Source organism: Canis lupus, chromosome 7 (assembly GCF_048164855.1).
Source record: "Canis lupus baileyi chromosome 7, mCanLup2.hap1, whole genome shotgun sequence".
Classification (NCBI taxonomy): Eukaryota; Metazoa; Chordata; class Mammalia; order Carnivora; family Canidae; genus Canis; species Canis lupus.
In genome coordinates this window covers 56,532,985-56,546,018 of record NC_132844.1, presented here as the reverse complement: position 1 = coordinate 56,546,018, position 13,034 = coordinate 56,532,985, and the positions used below count along the sequence as shown (strand labels likewise).

The 13,034-nt window shown below is 33.9% G+C and overlaps 1 long non-coding RNA gene across 1 annotated transcript in view; it reads left to right on the top strand.

The window, feature by feature from the left end:
- Nucleotides 1-13,034, top strand: part of LOC140636908 (uncharacterized) — a 42,909-nt gene that overhangs the window by 13,978 nt on the left and 15,897 nt on the right. The window contains exon 3 of the long non-coding RNA XR_012034158.1: nt 12,806-12,914. This is a non-coding gene — a long non-coding RNA (uncharacterized lncRNA). The remainder of the gene's footprint in view (nt 1-12,805; nt 12,915-13,034) is intronic.

Sequence of the window (13,034 nt, the reverse complement as noted above, 5' to 3'; positions counted from 1 at the left end):
AATAATAGATAACAAGGCATTGTATGAAAACCACTTATGTAGTCAAAATATTTTTAGCATTATAAAGTTGAAATATGTAAAAATAGAGGAAGAATAATTTATGATGTAATTATTCTCATTCAACTTTTTTGACTTAGGAGAAATCCTTTATTAAATGGAGGGTGAAAAACATTAGTTTTAATTAAATAAATTCATGCTGATTCAATTGCTATTTATATCATATCTCCATACTCAAATAACTTTTTATTGGTGTGCTCTATTTTTCACTGTTCTTTTAAGGCATAGAAAGCTTAACATTTCAAAGATTTTCATTCAAATACACTGATATTTTTAACAATATCCATGGAGCCTAAATTGTGAAAATAACCTGTGGTGATGTTATTTTACATTGAGGTGAATTTTTCTTTTTCAAATGTCATTTGCTCTTTTGGCTTGCTTTATTTTTCAGTATCTAAATTATTTCTGATCAGAGGCCAAATAAGGAAGGCCTCATGGTAAATTTCAATCTATATTAAACTGGGCAATTATATATATGTATATATAATAATATATTATTATTATATATACCAGAAGGGATGGGAGGAAACAGAGGTTCTATAATATAATATTATAATATATAATATATAATATTATATTATAAAATATACAATATATTATAATATTATAATATAAATATTATAATATAATTATATAATATATAATAATCTTAATATTAAATATACATTTCCTTTGATCAGATGAGAAATATATCTGAGTTTTGAGAGAATCTGGTACAGAATTAGTTTTATTTTTAAAACATTAATTAGTTTAATACCCACAAAGACATGGAACAGCAATATGCTTAGTGATAGAGAGCTTAGGTGAGTCACAGCTCCTGTGTTTGCGCTCTACCACCATCACATACTATCTAATAGGACCTTTGGCCAATTATCAAAATTCTTTCTCATTGTTCTGATCTATAAAACATTCCTTTAATGGATTATTTTGAACATTAAGTAAATTAATACCTGTAAGTTATTATCATTGGGACATTCTAAGTGCTGAATACACTTTAATTATTATTCAATCTCCTTTGTTCCTTTTCCTGACTCCCTGACCACACAGTTTGGTTTGCAGAAGTGTCTTACATAGGTAATGCATTTCTAAGCATTACATTTCAATGCAGTGTATTGATCACCTGATGACAAGTCCCACCATTCTCTATTGTCCTATGTCTATTGCACATACAATTGTAAGCAGCTTTTCTATGAGGTATTTGTATTCAGAGCCTTTTGATAAGGATTTATGTGTGCTGTTCTTGACTATCTTCATTTGTTTTACAAGAATTTCTTTATACCTTACCATTATCAAACCACTGGATCTCTTTTGCCTAGTAGAGCTGTATTACCCTTTCTCTCAATCCCGTTTAATCAAACTAGAACCTGGAATACTACAAAGAATGATATTTTGGAACTGTAAGCTCTAAGAATCACCATGAGAATTATTTTTGTTTTCTTTCATAATATATATATCAAGTTGTATGGTAGGATCACCAATATAGTTTAGTAATATAGTGGTTAGTATCTTTTCAACATTCTACATTTGGACATGAGAATTTAGTCCTTGCAAAGGAAAAGCATTTGTTTAAGCACATACTCCACATTGATGATGTGGTGGTGTCACACTCTAGATAAAAGTTATTCTATTGCACCTTGTATTTTGAAGAATTTACTTCTACATTAATATTAAAGTTGTTGTGGTTGCTAACCCTTTCCTTTCAGAAGGAAATGACAATATTTCAAAGGAAAACTAATAATTGGCCTATAGTAAAAGCAAGCTTGAAAAAATTTGTATTTAAATATTATCTATTGAATTAGAAATTGAAGATAATGAGCAAATCACTACCTAAAAAATTATGTAAAAGGTAAATTTGAGTTAGAAGGCAGTTAATATTAAATATACAACACATATACATCAAGAAAATATTCAGAAGATGATGGCTTACAAACAGAGCCCAGAATTATATCCAGGAAATAAAAGTAATACTGCAGCTGCTTTGGATTCCTCATGTTACAAGATTGTTATTTGGATTAACCTGTTAGCTGAAAATAAGAAAATAATGTATAAAAAATAAAGCACATCATCTGAAAAATCAAGAAATAGCTGCAAAAATAATGGAGAACTTTAAGGCACATTTTAGGGGCAAGACTGAACCTAGAGTAATAAGCAGAATTTCATAGGAATTCCATTTATTCCTCGAGTGATTTTATTAATTAATTAATTTAATAATACTGCACCCTTGGGCTTCAGGTCAGTAGCTGGAAGGGATGGGAAGAAACAGAGGTTCTATTCTATGGGCTCTGCAAAGTGAGATGTTTTACTGAGACACCTTCGCCACCTCAAGCTGGGACCTCAAAGGCCACAGATTCAAAGCAATGATATACTAGAACTAACTACTACCTCTTATTCCAAGTCACAGAGCAGATGATTTTATCTGTGCTGAGCACAGCAGGAGAAGAAAAATAGAAAGGAAAAAAAATCTTAAAAGTTGTGTTTATAGATGAGTCTGTGTATATTTATAAATTGGACATCTGAGTGGAGTCTGAGTGGAGCAGGGAACCTCAAGCTATGAACTATATTTGAGATGGTGTCCAATTAGTAGTGTCCCCAGGTGCAAGGCTAGATGGATACAAACACAAACACAGAGCCCCTTTGGAAGAAAGAATGCCATCACAGGAATATGAAAAGATCCATGATTTTTTTCAATAATAATGCCTACCACACACTCATAAATAACTAGGCACACAAGAAAACAAGGTGGTTGACTTAAGACCTGTATAAATAATAGACAGCAGAAGAGTTATGGAGACCTTGGATAACAGAATGGTTCTAAAAAGCTTACATTATGCTTACTGTTTTAAAATATATATGACCTTGAAAGTAATTCAGATAACAGTAAACAGACTTAGACATAGGAGACTCAGAGAAGAATTAAATCAAACTTATAGAAATCTTAAGAAATCCAATAATAAACATTTAAAATTTAATGGGTATTTCAGCAACATTCTAGGTGCAGTGTTTCAGTCTACTCAGGCTACTATAACAAAAAAACCATAAAATGGGTGGTTTATAAGCCACAAACATTTATATCTTACAGCTCTGGAGATGGGAAAGTCCAAGATCATGGTACTGGGAGATCTGGTGTCTGGAGAGAATAATTGTTAGTTCATAGGTGGTCCCTTTACATTGTGTCCCTCACATGGTAGAGGGGAAGAGCAAGTTCTCTGAGATGTTTGTGAGAAGGGTACTAGCACCAATCATGAGGGCTCTGCCTTCTACCCCTGGTAATAAGAGTAATACTGAACATTACCTTGGTGGTTAAGATTTCAACATATGAGTTTGCAGGGGACACAAACATTCAGACCAGGCATGCAGCAAAAGAGAAAATTAGTAAATTATTCTTTTAAATAGAAGACATTATTCAGAATGGAGCACAGAGAGATGAAGGGAAAATACAAAAAGGAGGGTAAGAGACATGTGAATTAGAAAATATGTTTGATTGGAGTTCAAGAGCAAGAAAAAAGAATAACATAAAAGTAATATTTCAATAGATAAAAGCCTGGCAGTTTTTTTTAATGAAATCCATGAAATCAAGAAGTTCGGAGAATTGTCAGTGAAACAAATACAAAGCACATGTTGATATATTCTAGTGAAACTACAGAAATCCAAAGATAAAAAGAAGTCTTAAAAGCAGTCAGGGGAAAAAACAATAAAAAATAATAGAATAAAATTGATGGAGAATCATCATCTTCAATGTAGTAAAATAATTCTATACCCAGCAAAGATAACTTTCAAATATCAAGGAAAAAAGACACACTCAGAAAAACGAACAAACAAAAAAACCCAGAGTTATTCACTAACAGAACATCTTTGAATATACTAAACAATTTCTGTTATAAAGAAAAAAGGGATTTCAGATAAAAGGTTTAAGATGCAAAAAGAAATAATAATAAAAAAGCAGTAGATATGTGGGTAAAAATAAAGGATCATGAACTATATAAAGAAGTTATTATAAGGTTACATAATAACATCAGAATTAAAGATTGGACAGAAATAACACAGAAGTCAGAGGGGTTCAATGGAGTTTATGTGATCTCCTTATTTTTTCCATAAGAAAGACAAATGAAAGTTTTAGTAAATTTTAGATTTTGGTAAATTAAGTATAAATACTGTAATTTCTAGAGGACTCACAAAATTGGAAGCATACATTTAATTCTCAAATTTGCAGAGAGAAAAAATGAAATAATAAAATATCCGAATTCAGTCCAAAAGATGGTTAAAAAGAAAGTAAAAAAGGAATATATATATTGATAGAAATATGTGGGCCATCTGAGACAAACAGAAAGCACAAAATAAAATGGTAGATTTATTAAATCTGAAGACATATGAAATTGTATTAAAGGTATTGAAGAGATTAAGTTCTTCAGCTAAAAGATAGAAATCATTAGGCTGGAAGAATCTCCACATTTAATGATCTGCAATTTACACAATATATATGGAAACCTGAAAAAACAGAAATGTTGATCCAAAAAAACAGTAAAATATACTTAATAAATATGAGCAAAAAAGATTCTGATGAGCTACATTAATATCAGAAAATAGATTTTAAAGCAAAACCATTTCAAGAGATGGAAAATCAGCTTATACTGATAAAATATTTAGTTCACCAAGAAAATATAATAAAATATATATTTGTATGCACACTCTAACATGGATGAAACTACAAAGAAAAGCTAAGAGCTCATTACCTTAAAAGTCAGGATAATGGTTATCACAAGGGGGGTAGGTGTGATTAGACAAAGAAATTCAAGAGGCTTTAAGAATGTTGGTGGCATTCTATTTCTTAATCTGAGCAGTAGTTACACCAGTGTTAACACAAAAATATTAGTAAAAATAGTATACATACAGGTTTTATACAGTTTCTGCATGCATGGAAATTCTTAATTTACTAAATGAAAAAGCAGGCTATATTATATATAATAATATAATATAATTATATATATATATATATATATATATATATATATATATATATATATATATATATAAAATGTAGCCTGGTTGTAAAGATCTACATATTTATCAATAGATACAGAGATATAGTCAAAAGATAAACTTGAAATTTTTATCAGTTATCTCTGGATGGTGGTTTTATACTTTCTCTTGCAATGTTTTCCTATAATATACACTTTTTTTGAAATAAGGAAAAAATGAAAAAAAAAACCTACTACTCAGAAATATAAAATAGGGTTTATAAGAGAGAAGACATTGGTAGAAGGGTATGTGTCAACCGTGAAAATGGAAAATGAATAGCTTTGTGAAAAGTGAGACATGGATACTCAATGGAAAGGAAATACTTGGAAAGCAGCAATGCTTAAAAGGACTTCAGGGTGAGTATGGACAGCAAATTAGATGGAAGCTTGCAGTGTAATGTGCCAGGAAAGAGCGCCAATGCTATTTTCAGTTGCAAAAGCACAAGTACCATGGCACAAAACAAGGACAGGAAGCCTCTTTTTATATATATTTGGAAAATCTGACTGTAAGGCAACAATTTTATATCAAACTACTTTTAGCTTAAACTAGGTACAAGGAAGAAAATAGCCCTTGTGACCTAAATATGATTATGATGATACAGAATTCTCCAATTAAATAATTTCTAATTCTTGCTTCATGGAGGGCATACCCTCTATTAATGCTAACCCCAAGTTTTATCAAGGTTAAAACCTGTATATTTGAAAATTCTTCTTTAGGGTCTTTCTCAAAGGACGTGTATCAAAATAGCCGTGTAGGGTACAAAAATAAATCTTCTTAGGAAGCTTATATGCCTCAAGACTTTGAATTGTTGGAGAAAACAAAGAATTATATGAATATACAGAAATTATAAAAATAAGAGAAATGAATCCTGACACAAGACTGGCCTCTAAATAGAAATGCAGTGTGCAATGTCCACAGAACATTGTGAACATAAGATGTCCAGAATGACTGGCCAAATATAGCAGCAAGTGTCTATGCCTCCCACTGATGATAATCAAGTTTAGGTAGGCAATACAGACTGCTCCTAGACCCACTGATGGCCAGGAGTTGGATCCAGTGCTCTTGAAGAAGGTTGGTTGGCAAGAGTTAGGCAGCAGATTGAGGCAGACAGCTGGACTTTGGGGCGGAGTGGGGGGAACTTTAGATCTGGCAAGATATTGGGTGCCTATATGGTATCTAGCAAGAGACTGAGAGGCTTGGAAGGACATAGAAATCCCTCATGGTATAAATATAAAGACTTTAATTGAGAGACTTACAAACATATGGGTAGAGCCAAAAATAAGGGATGTTGAGGTATCTAGAGATTATCAAGAGCAGGAAGCTCTTAAAAGTTACCACTTTTAAGTCTAAGGAATAAAGGGAGGAAATGGTACAGAAGTCCAGTAACAGTTGTAGATAAGGAGTGGCTGCCTGTCAGAAGGTAAAGTTGTCAGAGAAATAGTGCCAAAGTGGAGAGGGAAGGAGCAGGAAAGAAAGACCTTGACATATTTCTCTTTCTGTCTTACCATCTCCTGGTCATGCCTTTTATTGGCCAAACTCAATGCAAAGCCAGAGGACAGGGGAGCCTCAGTGCAGCAGTCCATTGGAGTCTGCCATTTAGAGCAAAGATCAGAGAAGAGAAGGATAGAGAAGAAAATGTGTTGGTGATGATGGGGAATCAGAATAACCAGAACAAGTGCTATGCGAGGAACTCAGGGCAATGACCAGTTATGTACAGTGGGCCAATATGGCAGAGATGGCCTTCATTCAGTCGGTCTGAAAAGAATTCTAAATTACTTCCTACATTGTACTTCCTTCCCATCACTAGTTGCTGAAGATACAAAAACAGTAAGTTGATCCTTTCTAATGAAGGCTTTGCAGCCTAGGATAGAATTGAAGATAGGCATGTAAACAAGGGTACAGAGAAGCAAAAACGGAAACCATTCATTCTTGGGTTTGAAGTCAATTAAAAATGCCACAGAGCAGGAGACATTTAAGCCTTGAGGATCAGAACAAGGAAGATATATACAAGGAAATATCTGGACAAAGGAGCAGCATGAGACAAGAAATGGCCTTTGTGTTTGGTTTTGGTTAGAGCAAACAATGTGAAGGAGATTGGAATTAGAAGCTCATAGAGATGAAGCCCATGGGTTTCCTTTGACAGGCATTTCTTCCCTGGCCAGACTGCTATAGAAACACAGCAGTGCTAAGCTGAGTAAGCAGATGGTATGTTGGTAATGGTGTTTGGGTAGGATGGGGGAATATAGGAATCCTCACATAATGTGTTACTGCTTTAGGGTTTTCATCTTTCAGGGTAGGATTAGAAAGAATTAGCAGAATGGGCAAAGGAATAAACTGACTGGAATAAATAGCACACCCAAAAATATATCATGGAAAGTTCACAGGGGAACAGAGGGATGAACCTCAAACACTTGGAAAACATAAAAAGGAGGTGAAGCTCTGAGGACTAAACTTATCTGATCAATAAATAATCCACAGATTATTTCTAGTCCCAACAGAAACCCTATTTATTTAATTCATTTACTAGCAGAGTCAGTGATATTGAATCATCATATAGATAAAGCTTACCAACCAAAGGAGGTAGCCAACATAGAATAAGGTCCAACAATGTGAATATCTGTACTGTGTACACAATACTTTCCAGGGAAGAATGACACCAAATCTAGAAGGCATGGGTGGGCAATTTGGCAACATTCAAATTCATCAGATATCATTGTGTTTTAATTTATGCTCATCACAAAGCCTTCTGAGTAAGAATTGGCCTTTCTTATATATCTTGAGAAAAGAAAGCCTTGGATATATGTAGACCGTTTTTTTTTTTTTTTGGAAACATTACCAGAACAGAGATTTTGGCTAATATTATCTCTTGTCAACTTAGTTAATGGGATTCTTTCATTGAAAGTCTAGTTTTCCCACTGTGCCTTTACAATACAATTTCTTGACCTGTAAGACAGACATTATAACCCCAGAATACAGTAAAATTACAAATAATTCTACCCCTTTGGAGTCTGTTGGCAGTCTCACTCAGTTTCCTTTGGCAACCATACAACCTCATTGCCTCCATCCCTTTGGATTTTCTGCATCTTAAAAATAGGTTAACTTGTCTATAGGAGAGAAAGTTATAGTCTTAAGTAGAAATCACACTTCTAGAAATACTTCGATAAAATAACTACAGGAAATATGTGGATATAACAGTTGATCAAAGCAAAGCCACCCAGGCTGCAAAATAAATTTAGTTCATCTCAAGTTTTGTTTCAGCCTTCCATTATGTTATGAAGGAGGCACTATGGAATGGTACAGAACTGGAAGTTTTCAAACATTTGTTTTTTGTTTTTTAATCCACAAAGATTTATCCTCAAATTGAATCTTTATGGTAACTTGTCATGTAAAAATATCAGAGTAAAGTGCATTGTCAGAAGCAGGAAGGAATAGCCAGGAGTTTTGCTGGCTCAGTGTTTCTCCAAGACCCATAGTCCTCACACATACCAAGGAGTCACCAGGGCTCAGTTTGAGAACAGTCAATAGAGTCAAGGAATCTGCGAGAAAAAAATTAAATAATACAGGTTCTGATCTTAGCTTCATACATACAGACTTGAGAACAGTTCTGGTTACTTTATTTCCTTATTTAATAGAAACAGCTACCCACGTATCTCTGGGAAAATAAAGAAACCATCTTCATGACAAAAAAGGCCATGGGAATACTTTTAAGTTGCATGAAGCACCAAAAAAAAATGATATAACACTTAGACTAAATTCTTATATGTGGAAATCCAAAATCCCCTCATTACATAGCCATTTTCAATGACTTTGTTTAAAAATCATTATTCCCCCAATTTTAAAAGAACACATAAAATTTTATACAGCTTTATATCTGTTTCTAAAAAGTTAACCTTTATCTTTGCTGTGAGCTAGCAAATTACAAGTCATTCATTCCAGAAATAATTATTGAGTACTTATTATTTTTGAAACATTGTGCCAAAACAATGAAGTACATAAAGTTGTATTGACCTTTGGCCAAGACATAGGAAAGGAAGGGAAAGGTAACAGAATTATAGAGTGAATCCATTAATTTACTCTTAAGTATTATAATGAGTCCTTATTATAGTCATCACAACCTCACCCCAAAAATCTACAGTCTCTCCTTTTGTGTATGTGTGATCTTGATTTGTTTTCATTCAGTGAAATGACCCATTTACCCTCCTGTTTCCTTTTCCTTCCTCCCTCCCTCTCTCCCTCCCTCCCTCTCTCTCTCTTTTTCTTTCTTTCTTTCTTTCTTTCTTTCTTTCTTTCTTTCTTTCTTTCTTTCTTTCTTTCTTTCTTTTTCTTTCTTTCTTCTCTTTCTTTCTTTCTTCTTTCTTTCTTTCTTTCTTTCTTTCTTTCTTTCTTTTTCTTTTTTCTTTCTTCTTTCTTCTTTCTTCTTTCTTCTTTCTTCTTTCTTCTTTCTTCTTTCCTCCTTTTCCTGCTAAAGAGTAGCTTAATCTGTGAAAATTCGTAATGAGAAACCTCACTAAAATGGAGATGGTTAGGTTTCAGAACTCTCATATCTTACCACTGACTCAATTGCAGACCCAACAGGAAGAGGTAGACTTGGCCTTGTGCATGGATACTACTTTTCTATGCCTTCTAAAGAAAGAAATGCTTTCATCTGCTCCTTCTCCACAGTTCAGTGGGTGAAAAGTCACCATGATTCCAACTCATAGCGTACTCCAATGGACTTTAGTTTATAACAGCCTTCCCAACTTATACTTTTCTCCTTAAAAAGTGTACCTTTTCTTTGTTTCCAGGACTTGCTCACAGTTTTGCCACAGGTTGGTTGTCTAGATTGCAATTCTCTTTTATTCCTGAATAAACCCATCTTTTTCTGGTAAAATAAATGGCAGTTGTTTTTGAGCTTGACAAACCTATTCCTATACCCACTTCTTTGTGATAAAATTATTTCCTTTTCTTCATTGTTTGGTATGTATCATTGACTATTATGGTTTATCATACTTTTTATTGTATCATCTCAAATGCTATTAGGAAATATTCTTAACTAATATTTTGTTGATTTATATGATGAAATACAGTATTTAATTTAGGATTTCCCACTCTCTGTAAACAATCATGAGAAATATCCCTGTCCAAGACTCAGTTTTTTTTTTTTTTCCAAGACTCAGTCTTATTCCATGTAGGCCAAATCAATGTGAGAAAGCAGTAGGAAAAATAGCAGCATATTCTTTCTATGAAATTTAAATCCAGGATTATAACTTCTCTAAGAGTACACAGTGGGATTCATAAACTGAAGCTTGAATAATAGTTTCGCATTGGTCTGGATGAAGAGATGGCTCTATCATTACAAAAGAGACCAACCACTAAGACACATATATTTGATGCATACATAAGCCACATTGTTCTAGGAAGGCAGGTAGGAATCAGTGCACAGGAGTTCTTCAACTCTTATAAGCCTCAGGCTTGCCACTAGCATCCTCAAATCAACAGAGGCATTTTCTCATTTTTCTCTGCTAATTGTCCTGTTTTGTTAGGTGACTGGATGTGAAAAGAATTGAATTTAGAAAGTAAGTGTCCAATTTTCAAACGATTTTTTTTCTGGATGGGACTTTATTTTCCCTCAGAAAAGTGATGGCATGAGTCTGAATGCAGTTTCACCATTCAAATTTCTAGTTTATTTATTTATTTTATTTTATTTTTTAAGTTTCTAGCTTAAATTGCAGCATTTACGTTGCTGTAGCACTGCAGAAAATCCCAAATCTGGTTGCTAATTGTAGCTTTTGGGCATTAGGAATATTTTTTCCTGGAATGTTCTGACATGACAGTCAAGTCAACTTCAATTAATGAGGATAGCTCAGGTTGCTTGTGATAGAGATGTATTTGATGAAGGCTTAGATGTCCATGCTGGAGAAGCAATAGTATCTGACATAGTAATAATTCTAGCATATGATGAATAAATTGTTGCCTTTCATATTTCCCTAGCTGCTTAAATACTCAAGACTGATTCACTATCTGATTTAAGAGGTAAAAAGCAAGAGCAGAGCATATTAGGCAGCATGAGGCATATTTACAAATCTTTCCATTTTAAAAGTCTAAAGTAACATCAGCTACCCTTGAGATAAACAGTCCCACCAAAATGAGTCCATATGCTTCTCACTCTGAGTAAAATTGTGTTATGTAATAGTACTCTTCCTCATTCCAAAACTCCAACTACCAGTGGAGGAAGCTTGTTTGTACTAAAAAGTGCAATAGATGGAGGTGGATTCCAAAGAAAATGCAGAATCTTAAGGAGTCAGGATATAATTACTACTAATGTTGGACAGTGTATACAATAAAAAGTACATACTATTCAATATTACCTGAAATTCTTGACATAAAATTTGACTTTTTACTTGTTATGCCAAAATCTACTCCCTCCCCACATCCTTTAAAAGGTCTACAGAAACCAATTAGTGAAACAATGTTTTAACGTATTAGATATTTCTGTTCCAGAAAGTCCATTTCAAAAGCCACAAAAGAAGAACACATATCAATATAAGAAAATTAGAACTAATGAATAAGAGAAAAAAATAGGGACATTAAAATAGCTAAGCTGAAAAGAACCAAAAGCTCAGACTTTTCTTGCTCTATGACTTCTAACAGTCACAAAAGCCATCAATAAGTCAATGTTTGCAAAATGCCTACTATGGACTCTTTGCACTAGACACTGGAAAAGATGTTAAGTAGACCCATTCTAGCCCCCAATGAATCCGAATTCCAGAAAATAAAATGACATTTACTCTAAGTGTCAAATGAAACCTTGATTAAAGAATAAAGGTGGAAGTGATGTAAAGACCAATCAGTCCAACTTCCTTATCTTATGAAAGAGAAAACGTGGGAGGCTCAGGGAGAAGTCACCTAGCAGACAAGAGGCAGGGACTGAACTGGACTTCAAGTTTACTGACTCTGAGTCATAAGCATAGGGATATATTTACATCATTGGCCAACCTTTTCCCAAAGGAAGTAACAGTTAATTACTAAAAGCAGGGAGGCTGCAATTAATGGGGCTGAGAAATAGCTCCAACTGAACATTCTTGATGTCATAGTAATAGGTCCTGTCTTTTCCAGCAATGAGTTACTTTGGGAAGGCTTTTGATGGCTGTAAAACAGGCCCTGTGGTAAAACCAGTTTACTGAGAAATATTTCCAATACCATAACATAATCATTAAAAAACCTTTAGCCAACCATCAAGTCTTAGAGATCTTGTTGTGTGCTAAACACTATGCTGGTTCTTGTCTGGGGAAGTAGCAGTTCCCAGGAAGTAACACCTTAAGTCCCCTGGCAAAACCTTTCCCTTCCTAAGTCCTGATACTGCCTCCTACAGAACCAACCCAGAGAAGCAGCTGTATACACTTTTGATGAGTTCTCCCCTTTGCCTCCCCATCAATAAATCCCCACCTATCATCATGATCTGCTTAAGACATTAGTTCTAAAAATTTTGACTGTGGCTCACATTAGGGAAAGCATCTTACATTGTGATCTATTATACACATACAAAAGTATGATGCAATAACACTTGACTATGTGCAATGCCATCTGATATTTCTTATTCCTTTCTATTTTCTTTTTTTCCCTTAAGTGAAATATAAATGTGGATCATGACACACTAAATTGATTTGGTGAATCTAATAGATCATAACCCATTTGAGAAACACTGGGAGACCATTCATTAATTCCACATATGTTTATTGAATGCCTGCCCTAGGACAAGTACCGTTTGAAGTACTGGAGAAAAGCAGCAAATGGAAAAATGAAAATTTACATTCTTTTGGGACTTATGTTCCATTGATGGGAGACAGAGAACAAATCCAAAGGTAAACTATATTGTATATTAATGATGAGCTCTAAGGAGAAATGAAACAGAGAGGGAGATGGGAAGCATGGTGAAGTGATTTGGGGCAGAGTGGCCAGGAGAGTCCCTATGAAGAAGGTGA